Here is a 15,992-nt window from a genome sequence, read left to right as displayed (position 1 = left end):
AGAGAGATGGAGGGAGAGACGGAGGCAGAGTAAAGAGAGAGAGAGAGAGATGGAGGGAGAGACAGAGGCAGAGTGAGAGTGAGAGTGAGTCGCCACCTCCCCATGGAGCCCTCTAATTGGCTGAGAGGGGATTTGGACACCCTCGCCTCTTTAGCTGATGGACCCCAGTCTTGTCCTCACACTCACCTCCAGTGAACCCCATTACACTCCCCCGTACAGAATGTATTACTGCTGTCTGTCTAAACCAGTCTGATCCCCAACTTTTAAATCAGAATCTGTTACTTTGGCCTGATATAGAAACTTTTACAGCTATCAACCAGAAAATGTATCATTCTCACGGGAGGCTTCAATTTCCCTCAGGAACGCTTGAATCATATTGAGTTTTCTTTTCCTTCAGCAGAGACTAACGGCGAGCATAATTCAATAGTTTACTGGGGTAACAGTGAGATCGTCCATTGATTTCATTTGACCATCTGACCCGTTGGGTTTGTTTCTTCACCCAGTTATTTTATTTGACTGATACTGCCTCTTATTCCACCAAACAAACAACGTCAATATTTGTGGTCACACACACAGCGAGGCGCAATTACAAAGAAACAGACACTTTCTATCTATTAAAACTGCTCTAGTCTCTCCTTAACAACCCAATCTAGACCCCTCCTCACTGAGCAGTAATAGACCTCTCTCTGAACTTCCTTTTTTATCCAAGATTTTAGAAAAAGTTGTTTTCAAGCAATTGGTGGCTTATTTGAGTATGAACAACTTATTTGAAAAATTCCAGTGGCTTCCGCTCACTTCACAGCACGGAAAGATGGGTGGGAATCTCAGGCTTTGCCTTCGACTGGTTCAAGTAATATCTACTGTATGTGGTAGACGTTTCTCAGTGAGCATGGTGGTTCAGTACTGTCCACAGCACCTATTCACTATGGTGTCCCTCAGGGAATTCTGGGCCCCATTTTTCTTGGGGGGGGAAACAAACTCAATATACTTTAAAATGACTAAAACCAAATCAGAACTTTGTAGGAATGATAATGGACCTACTGTTACATCCGTCGTTAGAAGGAGACCAAGGTGCAGCATGCTAGGCGTACATTTTACTTGATTTAAAATGACACAAAAAATAAAATAAAAATACAAACGAACGTAAAGCTCTGTAGCGCTAAACAGCAACTATACAAAGACAAGATCCCACAACTGAAGGTGGGAAAAAGGGCTGCCTAATTATGATCCCCAATCAGAGACAACGATAGACAGCTGCCTCTGATTGGGAACCATACCCGGCCAACAAAGAAATAGACTAACTAGAATGCCCACACAAATCACACCCTGACCTAACCAAATAGAGAAATAAAAAGGCTCTCTAAAAGGTCAGGGCGTGACACCTACATCCAATGTGTTAAAGTCATTTTAGTAGCCAGCCATATAAGGGTTAGAAGTAAGGTATTTGAATGGCAATCAGTGGCGACCCATCATTCTGTTTTGAGCCCCACATTTTTTGCAAAAAAATATAATAATAACAACAAATCAATAAATATATATGTATAAATACGTATATATAATTTTTATTTTAGGGGTTGCCTGTTTTGCATGTTATTTTGGCATTAATACGTGTCACATATCCATTTGCAAACAATGTAATAAAATATATCATTGAGTTAATAAAGCCACATACAAACATGGTCTCTTTTTTGCTTTCTTGAGTGAGGAAGCTCCAAAATGCAGGTGTTTCAACCTAGCTTTCTGTGGTGGTGGGGCGAGCCAGCAGAAAATAGGAGCATTGCGCCGTGATTGGCTCAGTGTTCCGTCACTCATGGGGACACTACGTCCTTGCCAAGTTTAAGTCCTTAGTAAGGGTAGACATCCAAAATTTCAGCCCTTTGGGTCCTGCCATATAGTTAAATTACAAGTACCCTTCCAAGAAGGCTCAAGGTCATTGGCCACAGATAAAATTAGGTAAAATCACGTTATAAGTACAGTAGCTTTGATTGGACGGAACATGTCAACATCTTACTTTCAAAGTTTTAGCTAGCAGTCATCATCATGAATAAAGTCGACAATCTACTGGCAAATAATTTTTTATCCTTGTCATATGAAGATAAATAATAAAGAGAAATTATAGATAAAACGAATCTGTGCTCATCGGCCATTGGACATAAAGAGTAACGTTACACAACAAGTTGGAAATTGCAAATTCAACAATGAGTGGAATCAGTGGCTAACTGCAAGCATTGCAAAGCAATCACTAGCCTGCTATTCAGTAGAGTGGCTGTGTGGTTTTTTTCCCGAGTTCCAACCATAAATCCAGAGAATGACAGACTTTAATGACGAAGTTTGATGACAAACTTTGCCCACAAAGGACTGCCGTGCCACCTTCACAAGGTGAGTAATTTTTTAAATAATAATTTCAAAAATGATGCTCCTGCATAAATGATGCGATATGCCAGGGAGATATGTATACTGTAGCTAAGAAAGTAATACTAAGTGTATGTTGTGTAGTAAGCTGTTAGTAGCCCATGTGCCTCACCCTAATAATTTGGTCTATTTTCACCAACACGGTATTGTACAGCTTGACAGTGCTACTGATAGTAGTGGTGGCGCTTGGCTTGCACGTGCAAATTCAGCACACACAACATTCTACAATAGAATTGTGTTATTTCACATATCAAATTAAAATCTTATTTAACGTGTCAAATAGTGTTATATGACGTGTATCTTTCTTTATACGCAAAGACCCAAACGGCATTCAATGTGCCTCACCCTAATAATTTAGTCTATTTTCACCTCTTAATTTGGTCTACTGTTCTAACTTGGTTGTGCACATGTAGACTATAACCTGTTTTAGCGAAATGTAATCATAGAATATTGTAAGAGCTTTCATTGTCTGTTTATATGCCCCTTTATTTATCCTATGGTTCTGACTTGGTGTACAGGGAAAATACTGTAAGAACGGCCCATGTTCTGAATTCTGTTGCTGTACATTTCAAAAGTGCTAAACAAATAGTTATATTGACTAACGCTACATCCGTTCTAGCGCGCTCATTAATGTCTTAATCAAAATTATGGATTGCCTCTTATCCGCTTCTCGTCCCCTTATGCCATAGTTTGTACATCTCAATTGTCAGTAGAAACCACATTTGTTTAAGCAAGTCAGCCATATCAGCAATGTTTTTTTTAAAGGCAGTAAATGACACTGAATGAACCGTTTTGCTGCCAGACAAGGTTCCGCTGATAGCCAGGTGTAGCAGTGGTAAGGTGTTGGGACAGCTGTTGGGACAGCTTTATGTAGGTCCTAACAGTTTGTGGACACCGTTTGTCACCGTTATAGTGCAATTAATGTATTGTCTAGTGTTGTGTTGTGTAGTGGCTTTGCTGGCATGCATACCAAATTTTTTTCGCCACTGCAGGCAGCTGGCGCTTATGGAACACCCTGACCAGTTGGGGGTGCCTCTACACCAGCACCTGTGGATTCTGGGTCAGTGGTGATGTTGAAGGGGAAGGGAGGACACAGCCTCGCTCTGTCACCTGAAAGGGGAAGAAGCTTTCAAACAGATCCACCTCCACGCACGCCAGCGCCTCGTCTGGCCGCCCCAAGCCATGCAGCAGCCTGACACACACATACAAACAGACCAGGGTTTCTATTAGTAAAATGTGGCGCCGGACATTTGACCAGCATCATTTTAATTTACCTGACCCATATGAATTGGCTGCGGAACCTGATTAGGCCGTCCAACCATGTTGCTCAGAATGACAGAAATCACATTTAGATGATATTATGGTAATTAATATTAACAGAACATGCAAGTTGAGGATGCAACGATGTGCGGACCTTCTTACCGAATTCTGATGTACACTTTGAACATGTTAGAACAACTCTCAACAAGACGAGTAACAAACAGCAAAACCACCAGCTTAAATCATTCTACTATCTCCCATAGTAGAAAAGCTGACCTATTCTATTGGTCAGCTTGTGGAGAAACCTGGAGAGCCTACACCAAACACTCTGGGACAGTTGTGGGATGATAGATCACAAATTCAACCAGTAGGCCTAGACTACATAACAAAACTGTCAAAAGCAATGAGTCTGATGCAACAGATCAGAACGTTTCGCTTAAAATGTTGATCAACTATTATTTCTTCACATTATAAACAATGCACACAAGTCAGGAGGCTACGCACAAATGTTCGTTCCATAATGCAATTTGCGGGAAAACACTGTTGTCAAAAGCGCACTGCACATGTGAGCCGTTTCATGTGACAGAGATGAAAATATCCATTAGAAATGTAGAAAGAGGGGAGATCTAAAGATGCAGCAACTAACATGGGTTGTTAATATGACTAGTATTGTGCCTTTGGCTACTGGACAATGAGAGAAAGTTGATATAAAATAATTGCCTCCATGGATATGGTCTGATTTTGGCTAGGCTGCTTTGAAACAAGGTAAGACATGCCTCATAATATGTAGTAAAACATTAAAGTTTCAAACTATTGAGTATGTTTTCAAAATGTATACTGCCTCCAGTTCATTGCAAAGTGATGTGTGACACGGTAATGAAGCCTGCTTTCCATTACATATGCATTTTGTGTTTGAGATGCTGTCGCAGCAGCTCTCCTGCTGTCGGACAGATTTTCCTCTCAAAGGCTCTGTATCTGTACTCTGTACGCATGTGATAAGATACATAATGAATATACTGTACACACACACAAATGTAATTCCACTAAATGATGCAAATTCAGCTATAGACTGATAAGCATGACCAGTCACATCTATTTCCATCAACTGGTATTTATCAGTTTATCAATTATCAAATAATTATAGTCCGAAAGCCGGCTATTACTGGCTAATGGAAACCCTGCTAGAGACAAACACATATACACAGACAGGTAGGCAGACAAAACTGTCACGCCCTGACCTTAGAGAGCCTTTTTATGTCTCTATTTTGGTTTGGTCAGGGTGTGATTTGGGGTGGACATTCTATGTTTTTGTTTTCTATGATTTTGTATTTCTATGTTTTGGCCGGGTATCGTTCTCAATCAGGGACAGCTGTCTATTGTTGTCTCTGATTGGGAACCATACTTAGGTAGCCCTTTTCCCTCCTTTCAGTGTGGGAAGTTGTCTTTGTTTGTTGGCACTATAGCCTTAAGCTTCACGGTCGTTTTTGTATTGTTTATTGTTTTTGTCGACGTCATCCTAAATAAAAGGAATATGTACGCTTACCACGCTGCGCTTTAGTCTACTTCCTTTGACGGCCGTGACACAAACAGGCAGACAAACAGATATAAATGTATTACACTGTTGATCAATGATCAATACACATTGGTTGACTTATTAGGCAGTATGCAGTCTATCAGACAAACGGACATACTCTTACCCATCTATCTCATCTAGCAGTGCTCTCCCTGAAGCACTACAGATGCAGCATCTCTCGCTCTAACACGCACGCACACGCACACACACGTAAACAACAAAATCAATACCAACATTGAACATCCACACACAGAGCAGATGCATGTTCACACAGCAGACAAACAGATTGCATCCCCCATCATCCCTCATCCTCCTCCAAGCCACCTCAACCCACCCCACTCAAAATCACTCTTTATTTTCCCCTCTCTCTCACTCTCCCTTTCAATCTCTCTGTCTTTCTCACTTAGGTTTCAGTTAACCGTCTCTCTCTGGCCCTCTGCCTTGAGGTTCCAGGGCCAAACCCAATTTACCATCCCATAATGAGTCCATGGTGCCCAAAGAGAGGCTGTGTATCTCCCAGTGCCACCACAACCCAGGGGCAGTCTGACCAAGCACAGCCTCTTTTCATTAAGGAATCCCAGTATGGCCTCAAAGGGAGCATCTGGAGGTCTCGGATACGGCATGCAGCACCACTCTCTCTCTCCACTGCCCCTTCGCCACCCCAGAGCCCCAGTCGGCTCCCTTACCTCCAGGGCAAGGGGGAATAGGACAGAGGTCTCCCAAACGCTGGGGCACTGGGAGCTCTGGGGGAAGTTTGAGTCTACTCTCCGCCAGGCCAGTATTCCCAGTGCAGCTGGAAGAGGAGTGGGGTTGCCATGGCTCCCAGGAGGGAAGTCAGGGGTTGCCATGGTTTCCTGGGGATTCTGGAGTGAGCACAATGAGCACAGAGTGATGGGAGAGAGGTGGAGGGAGGGGAGTCTGTATTTTTCTTAGTCTCCCACTGAGAGTAAAATCAGCATGCTAGGGGGTCTTAGGGTTGAGTGTGTGGGGGGTGGGGGGGTTAATAACTTATAACAGGAGAGGGGTTAAAGGTAGGATCTGTATGGGGGGGGGTCATAATCTGTCACACAGTGAAGGGTGTCACATGATCACTCAATTAGAGCCACTAATTGGCCAGCTAGTCTGCTCCCATCACCTGGTCATATGTCTGTGAGTGAGAGGTGAGGAGAGACACCTGCAGACACACAGACACACTGGAGCAGGGAATAAACAGAGAGAAGTAGAGAGAGCGAAGAGAGACAGAATGCAGAGAGGAGAGAAGAGGGCGATAACTAAAAAGCATTAAGGGGGGTATGGCTTGTTTTGAAAAGCATGTTGCTTTTGGGGGTGAAGTAGTGAGGGAAGGAGAGACAAAGAAAGAATTGGGTCTGTAAGGGTAGGAGTGAGGGAAGGAGAGACAAATAAATAATTGGGTCTGTAAGGGTAGGAGTGAGGGAAGGAAGGAAGGAGAGAGAAAGAAAGAATTGGGTCTGTAAGGGTAGGAGTGAGGGAAGGAAGGAGAGAGAAAGAAAGAATTGGGTCTGTAAGGGGAGGAGTGAGGGAAGGAAGGAGAGAGAAAGAAAGAATTGGATCTGTAAGGGGAGGAGTGAGGGAAGGAAGGAAGGAAGGAAGGAAGGAAGGAAGGAAGGAAGGAAGGAAGGAAGGAAGGAAGGAAGGAAGGAAGGAAGGAAGGAAGGAAGGAAGGAAGGAAGGAAGGAAGGAAGGAAGGAAGGAAGGAAGGAAGGAAGGAAGGAAGGAAGGAAGGAAGGAAGGAAGGAAAAAGAAAGAATTGGGTCTGTAAGGGTAGGAGAGAGGGAAGGAGTAAGAGTGGGGTGGAATGAAAGAGCATTCATATTATATTTAGGGGAGTGTGGGTGCAGACAGGGAAAGTGTAAAAAGGGTTAAAGCTGGCAACTGGAGCTGGTGTAGGGGGGGCACTCAAACCTCTGCTAGCTAGAGTCTATGAAGAGTTAATGGGCAGGGTAGCCAACTCAGCAGCTTTGATCTTCAGATCCCTGCCAGCTACTTTTCTTCCCCTGAAAACGATTAGCAACATATTCAGATATTTTTAAGTCAGCCTCAGAGTTTTTAATCTGAGAGTTTTTGATAAATTTAGCCACTAACTTTAACTGCCGTGAAGCAGCCGGGATGAGAGCAGGAGAGAGAAGAGAGAGGGAGAGAAAGAAATAGAGAGCAGCTGCCTGGTGAACAGGAAGAAGAGCTGCAGCACACACACACACACACACACACGATGCTGTGAAAGAGCACGGGGAAGAACCGCAGATGGCTGTTGTGATTTGACGGTATAGTCGTAATAGACAGGTAATAATGTCATTTTTGCCAATGTACTCTACAGTGGGAACTGTTATATCACGCTTTATACATTCTTTATAACAGAGGTCCTCAAAGTGGAGTCCACGGAAGTACTGCAGGGGTCTGCAGCCAGATCAATAGGAACACCTTCCTAATATTGAGTTGCACCCCTTTTGCCCTCAGAACAGCCTCAATTATTCGGGGTATGGACTCTACAAGGCGTAAAAAGCGTTCCACAGGGATTCTGGCCCATGTTGACTCCAATGCATCCCACAACTGTGTCAAGTTGGCTGGAAGTCCTTTGGGTGGTGGACCATTCTTGATACACAGGGGAAATTGTTGAGTTTGAAAAACCCAGCAGCGTTGCAGTTCTTGACACTCAAACCGGTGCGCCTGGCACCTACTACCATACCCCGTTCAAAGGCACTTAAATATTTTGTCTTGCCCATTCACCCTCTGAATGGCACACAATCTATGTCTCAATTGTCTCAAGGCTTAAAAATCCTTCCTTAACCGGTCTGCTCCCCTTCATCTACACTGATTGGATTTAACAGGTGACATCAATAAGCCATCATAACTTTCACCTGGATTCACCTGGCCAGTCTATGTCATGGAAAAAGCAGGTGTTCCTAATGTTTTCTACACTCAGTGTATGTACAGTTGAAGTCGGAAGTTTACATACACTTAGGTTGGGATCATTAAAACTCGTTTTTCAACCACTCCACAAATTTATTGTTAACAAACTATAGTTTTGGCAAGTCGGTTGGACATATACTTTGTGCATGACACAAGTCATTTTTCCAACAATTGTTTACAGACAGATTATTTCACTTATATTTCACTGTATCACAATTCCAGTGGGTCAGAAGTTTACATACACTAAGTTGACTGTGCCTTTAAACAGCTTGTAAAACTCCAGAAAATGATGTCATGGCTTTAGAAGCTTCTGATAGACTAATTGACATCGCTTGAGTCAATTGGAGGTGTACCTGTGGATGTATTTCAAGGCCTACCTTCAAACTCAGTGTCTTTTTGCTTGACATCATGGGAAAATCAAAAGAAATCATTGAATACCTCAGAAAAAAAATTGTAGACATCCACAAGTCTGGTTCATCCTTGGGAGCAATTTCCAAATGCCTGAAGGTACCACGTTCATCTGTACAAACAATAGTACGCAATTATAAACACCATGGGACCACGCAGTTGTCATACCGCTCAGGAAGGAGACGCATTCTGTCTCCTAGAGATTAACGTACTTTGTGGCGAAAAGTGCAAATCAATCCCAGAACAACAGCAAAGGACCTTGTGAAGATGTTTTGAGGAAACAGGTACAAAAGTATCTATATTCACAGTAAAACGAGTTCTATATCAACATAACCTGAAAAGCCACTCAGCAAGGAAGAAGCCACTGCTCCAAACCCACCATAAAAAAGCCAGACTACGGTTTGCAACTGCACATGGGGACAAAGATTGTACTGCTTGGAGAAATGTCCTCTGGTCTGATGAAACAAAAATAGAACTGTTTGGCCATAATGACCATCGTTATGTTTAGAGGAAAAAGGGGGAGGCTTGCAAGCCGAAGAACACCATCCCAACCGTGAAGCACGGGGGTGGCAGCATCATATTGTGGGGGTGCTTTGCAGCAGAAGGGACTGGTGCGCTTCACAAAATAGATGGCATCATGAGGTAGGAAAACTATGTGGATATATTGAAGCAACATCTCAAGACATCAGTCAGGAAGTTAAAGCTTGGTCGCAAATGGGTCTTTCAAATGGACAATGTTGTGGCAAAATGGCTTAAGGACAACAAAGTCAAGGTATTGGAGAGGCCATCACAAAGCCCTGACATCAATCCCATAGAAAATTTGTGGGCAGAACTGAAAAAGCATGTGCGAGCAAGGAGGCCTACAAACCTGACTCAGTTACACCAGCTCTGTCAGGAGGAATGGGCCAAAATTCAACCAACTTATTGTGGGAAGCTTGTGGAAGGCTACCCGAAACGTTTGACCCAAGTTAAACAATTTCAAGGCAATGCTACCAAATACTAATTGAGTGTATGTAAACTTCTGGCCTACTGGGAATGTGATGAAAGAAACTATTATACTATTATTCTGACATTTCACAAATAAAGTGGTGATCCTAACTGACCTAAGACAGGGAATTTTTACTAGGATTAAATGTCAGGAATTGTGAAAAACTGAGTTTAAATGTATTTGGCTAAGGTGTATGTAATCAATCGACTTCAACTGTGTGTATGTATATACAGTACCAGTCAAAAGTTTGTACACACCTACTCATTCAAGGGTTTTTCTTTATTTTTACCATTTTCTACATTCTGTGAAATAACACATGGAATCCTGTCGTAACCAAAAAAGTGTTGTGGCAAGGTAGGGTTGGTATACAGAAGATAGCCCTATTTGGTAAAAGACAAAGTCCATATTATGGCAAGAACAGCTCAAATAAACAAAGAGAAATTACTTTACTTTAAGACACGAAGGTCAGTCAATTCGTAAAATTTCAAGATGAAACTGGCTCTCATGAGGTCCCCCACACAGGAAAGGAAGACCCAGAGTGGCCTCTCCAATACCTTGACTTTGTTGTCCTTAAGCCATTTTGCCACAACTTTGGACATTTGAAAGACCCATTTGCGACCGATGTCACAGGAAGGCCATAAAGATCATCAAGGACAACAACTACCCGAGCAACGACCAGTTCACCCCTCTATCATCCAGAAGGCGAGGTCAGTACAGGTGCATCAAAGCAGGGACCGAGAGACTGAAAAACAGCTTCAATCTCAAGGCCATCAGACTGTTAAACAGCCACCACTAACATTGAGTGGCTGCTGCCAACATACTGACTCAACTCCAGCCACTTTAATAATGGAAAAATGTATGTGTATAAGGTAGTTGTTGTGAAATTGTTAGGTTAGATTACTCATTGGTTATTTCTGCATTTTCGGAACTAGAAGCACAAGCATTTCGCTACACTCACATTAACATCTGCTAACCATGTGTATGTGACAAATAAAATTTGATTTGAATTCAAGGCACACTTAACCAGCATGGCTACCACAGCATTCTGCAGCGATACGCCATCCCATCTGGTTTGCGCTTAGTGGAACTATCATTTGTTTTTCCACAGGACAATGACCCAACACACCTCCAGGCTGTGTAAATACTATTTGGCCAAGAAGGAGAGTGATGGAGTGCTGCATCAAATGACCTGGCCTCCACAATCACCCGACCAAAACCCAATTGAGATGGTTTGGGATGAGTTGGACCACAGAGTGAAGGAAAAGCAGCCAACAAGTGCTCAGCATATGTAGGAACTCCTTTATGACTTTTGGGAAAGCATTCCAGGTGAAGCTGGTTGAGAGAATGCCAAGAGTGTGCAAGGCAAAGGGCAAAAAAATAATCAAGTTTGCAGACGATACTACAGTGTTAGACTTGATTACTAACAACGATGAGACAGCCTACAGTGAGGAGGTGAGGGCCCTCGGGGTGTGGTGTCAGGAAAATAACCTCACACTCAACGTCAACAAAACAAAGGACATGATCGTGGACTTCAGGAAACAGCAGAGGGAGCAGCCCCCTATCCACATCGATGGGACAGTAGTGGAGAAGGTGGAAAGTTTTAAGTTCCTCGGCGTACACATCACGGACAAACTGAAATGGTCCACCCACACAGACAGCGTGGTGAAGAAGGCGCAACAGCGCCTTCAACCTCAGGAGGCTGAAGAAATGTGGCTTGTCACCAAAAACACTCACAAACTTTTACATTATCTTTTTGGCCTTCCTGTGACATCGGGTGCTGTAGCTGTCCTGGAGGGCAGGTAGTTTGCCCCTGGTGATGCGTTGTGCAGACCGCACTACGCTCTGGAGAGCCTTTGAGGGTTGAGGGTGGTTAAAGGTGGTGCAATTGGTGGTGCAATTGCCGTACCAGGCGGTGATACAGCCCGACAGGATTCTCTCGACTGTGCATCTGTAAAAGTGTGAGTGTTTTAGATGACAAGCTTATCAAGAGTTTCTGAATTATATATAAAGCATGTATAAGATCTTCACACAGAATCTTGATTAACACTAGTCTTTTCCTACTAGTGCTCACTTAGCTGATACAGTAGCTACTTTATTGAGGAAAGTGCACTTACTAGAACTGTGATAAAGGATTGTCTCACCTAGCTGTCTTAAGAGGAATGCACTAACTGCAAGTCACTCTAGATAAGAGCGTCAGCTAAATGACTAAAAAGGAAAATGGAAATGTAATGTAATTTGTTTAAAGTGGGACCCCTGGGCCCCCCCCACCCCCCACCCCCCCCACACACACACACACACACCTGGGTTTGTCCTCAGGCAGCTCCTTGATGGCGGTGATGAGCTGGGTCCGGAGGTGTGTCTCCATGGCTGCAGTATGGAGCCCGTCCAGACTGAATCCTCCTACTGGCAGCTTGGCCATCTCCCTGGCCAACCGCACCCTCTCCTCCAGAACATCCCCTCCCGCCACCACCCACAACACCTACACCCCATTCAGCTCCTGGAGAGCACAGAGATGATTTTGACAGTGTCAAAAAGTAGCCTGTGTCTGTATAGTAAGCTAATACATGACTGCCACAACACATGGAAGTTAACTTTTTAATTCCTGTAATATTGGGAGTATCATCAATTTGCAGCAGCATCAGTCCCAGACAGACCTGTGTTTTGTTGTGCAGTATCAGACAGTCGCCCAGGTGGGCCAGGGTGCGGTCCACTGACTTGCGAACCCTCTTGCGAGACGTGTTGCTTTGCCAGGTCTCTCCGTCTGCCATGCTCTGGTACAGGTCTGGCTGCACAGCCTTGAACTTAGCCATGAACTCAGCCATGAACTTAGCTACCGTCAGGTTGATACGACCGCCACTACCCCACACAGACACCGTCTGAGACAACAATAGGCAGTGTTAACTCTGTCAACTCTGACATACACAGCAGCAGCAACAACTAAACACACACACACATTTGTGTAAACTCCCAGACATGTAAAGCCTCTAGACAGACACCAATGCTTAGTCTGATCATGACAAAGGAGCTGATCGTGGACTACAGGAAAAGGGAGCCGAGGACGCCCCCATTCTCAACGATGGGGCTGTAGTAGAGCAGGTTGAGAGCTTCAAGTTCCTCGGTGTCCACATCACCAACAAACTATCATGGTCCAAACACACCAAGACAAGAGGGCATGACAACGCCTTTTCCCCCTCAGGAGACTTGGCATGGGTCTTCAGATCCTCAAAAGGCTGCACCATCGAGAGCATGCTGACTGGTTGCATCACCGCCTGGTATGGCAACTGCTCGGCCTCTGACGGCAAGGCGGTATCCCTGTATACAGCGTCCTTATTGTTCTCTTATTGTTGCTCTTTTATTCTTTACTTTAGTTTATTTAATAAATATTTTTCTTAACTCTTATTTTTCTTAAAACTGCGTTGTTGGTTAAGGGCTTGTAAGTAAGCATTTCACGGTAAGGTTGTATTCGGTGCATGTGACAAATACAATTTGATTTGATTTAAAATAGTGATGGATAAGTTAAAACCAAAACATGACCTCTAACCTTGTTGATGATGTGACCTCGGGGGACTGAGGTCACAGGATCGTGGCGAGAGCAGTACAACACTGTGTCATGAAGACCTGTAAAGGTAAACCGCAGCATTACAGCATGCATAACACTACAAATCATTCATCCTACTGCAGAATAGACAGCACAGCAACAATGTTTACAGAAGCAAGAGTAAAAGGTGCATTGACTACTAAACTAGACAGTGTAAGAGTGCACACAGCAGCAGGAAGCAGATACAAAGAGCTGGTGGTAATGTCACATAGTTAGTTCATTCTGTTAATTACACAGTGAACCTGGATGGCGTGAAAGAGAGGAGGCGTGGCCTTATCACAGAGGCCAGCTGTGAGAGAAAATCAAAGGGTGACGAAACCAGAACCCAAACAACAACAACAAGCACTGGTGACACGCTCACTTTTAATTAGCCAATCAGGTTGCTCCCTTCCTGCCCTCCTCAAGACAAAATGTAATAATTCCCTGTGTGTGAACAGGTGCTGGGACGGTAATTACATTTTCTCATTTCAACTTGGCTTGCCCAGAGGCAGGAAACATTCGGCTCAGTGGTGCCACACTAAAGCTAGCCATCTCTGTTAGAGCATGATGAGTTTTTACTCTCCAACATGAGGGATGTTTCAAAGCCATTCAGGACTTATCTGGGGAATATATTCGATGCTCAAAGGCTGCATTTAGACAGGCAGCCCAATTGTGATCTTTCTTTCAATCTTTTGACCAATCAGATCAGCGCTGAGAAAGGGATGTTGTGATAAGATCTGATGGGATTGGTCAGCAGACCAATTAGTTGAAAAAAGATCAGAATTGGGCGGTATGTGTGAACTCAGCTTTAGAAAGGTCTAAGGCGGATTGCGCTTTTCAATAACGCACTTCTGCCTCTACCCCTCCTAAATATTCAGGAGCACAGTAACTTTTCTCTTTATGTCCTAAGCATTTTGTAGTTAAACTGAGAGAAAAAATATAGAATGTTATGTACATGAGTGTGTGCTTGAAACTAAAGACGCTTTTACCAACGTGCATTTGCAAGAAATAGTGCATGGTCACACAGTACTGTATGTATAATAGGATATACACTAAGCTAGAGGTCTGCATTTGTTGCGGGCGAGTCACAGACAACTTTAGGATGAAAATATGTTTTATCGGGTTTGAATTTTTTTGATATGTACACTATATGTGTATTGAAAGGCGAGGCTACTGTATGTTTTTGTGCATTCATGGACAGGTGTGTTGTGGTCTGTATCGAGTGGTTATGTTGTGTTCAAATCAAATGGTATTTGTAGTGGCATATTTTCTCTACTCCATCCAATAAATATGACCACTGTCCTGGCGAGAGAGGGGCTCTTTCGGACACACACTCGCCGCAGGCTTTACTGCACGTCTGTAAAGATGATGGCAGTGTGGCACTTCGGATTGCAAGTTACAAACAAAAGGATGCTTCTTCGTTCAAGCATTTAAACTTACAGACTTTCTAATATAAAAGATGGGAAAACGAAAATGTTCCTTATAATTCCTCTAATTCTAATAACTTATATGTGCAATAAATGAAGGCTATTCACAATATAATGTGAGTAAGTGCGAGCAAGTGCGGTCAAAAAACTATACCGCTCCCCCGTCTAACCAAGACTCCACTTAGGCCCGACTTCCTCCCTCAAATAACCTTTCCTCCTCCCGTAGCCATCGCACCGGCCGCAAGGAGGGTATTCGTCTCCAATAATGTCTACACTAAGAATTCAACTAATAATGCTCTGGTTATTGTATACAAATAGGCTATTTGGCTCTAACAGTATTTGTCAAATGCACCGAATACAACAGGCATAGACCTTACAAAGAAATGCTTACTTACAAGCCCTTAACCAACAATGCAGTTTTAAGAAAATACCCCCAAAAAGTAAGAGATAAGAATAACAGTATTTAAAGAGCAGAAGTACATAACAATAGCAGGGCTCTATTTATTTATTTCACCTTTCTCATTTACAATTGTGACCTGGCCAAGATAAAGCAAAGCAGTTCGACACATACAACAACACATGGAGTAAAACAAACATACAGTCAATAATACAGTAGAAAAATAAGTCTATATACAATGTGAGCAAATGAGGTGAGATAAGGGAGGTAAAGGCAAAAAAAGGCCATGGTGGCGAAGTAAATACAATATAGCAAGTAAAACACTGGAATGGTAGATTTGCAGTGGAAGAATGTGTAGAAGTAGAAATATAAATAATGGGGTGCAAAGGAGCAAAATAAATAAATATACAGGGGGTACGGGTACAGAGTCAATGTGCGGGGGCACCGTGCGGGGGTAATATGTACCATGTAGGAAGAGTTATTAAAGTGACTATGCATAGATAGTGGGGGGGGGGGGGGGCTTGCAAATAGTCTTGGTAGCCATTTCATTAGATGTGCAGGAGTCTTATGGCTTGGGGGTAGAAGCTGTTTAGAAGCCTCTTGGACCTAGACTTGGTGCTCCGGTACCGCTTGCCGTGCGGTAGCAGAGAGAACAGTCTATGACTAGGGTGGCTGGAGTCTTTGACAATTTTTAGGGCCTTCCTCTGACACTGCCTGGTATAGAGGTCCTGGATGGCAGGAAGCTTGGCCCCGGTGATGTACTGGGCCTTACGCACTACCTTCTGTAGTGCCTTGCGATCGGAGGCCGAGCATTTGCCATACCAGGCAGTGATGCAAGCCATCATGATGTTCTCGATGGTGCAGTTGTAAAACATTTTGAGGATATGAGGACCCATGCCAAATATTTTCATTGTCCTGAGGGGGAATAGGTTTTGTCATGCCTTCTTCACGGCTGTCTTGGTGTGCTTGGAACATGTTAGTTTGTTGGTGATGTGGACACCAAGGAACTTGAAGCTCTCAAC

At 43.5% G+C, this 15,992-nt stretch overlaps 1 pseudogene; it reads right to left on the bottom strand.

Moving 5' to 3' along the window:
* The window catches only part of LOC139582321 (queuine tRNA-ribosyltransferase accessory subunit 2-like), a 101,031-nt pseudogene that overhangs the window by 41,944 nt on the left and 43,095 nt on the right, over positions 1 to 15,992 (bottom strand).

Source organism: Salvelinus alpinus, chromosome 8 (assembly GCF_045679555.1).
Source record: "Salvelinus alpinus chromosome 8, SLU_Salpinus.1, whole genome shotgun sequence".
Lineage (NCBI taxonomy): Eukaryota > Metazoa > Chordata > Actinopteri > Salmoniformes > Salmonidae > Salvelinus > Salvelinus alpinus.
This window is presented reverse-complemented; position numbering and strand designations above follow the sequence as displayed.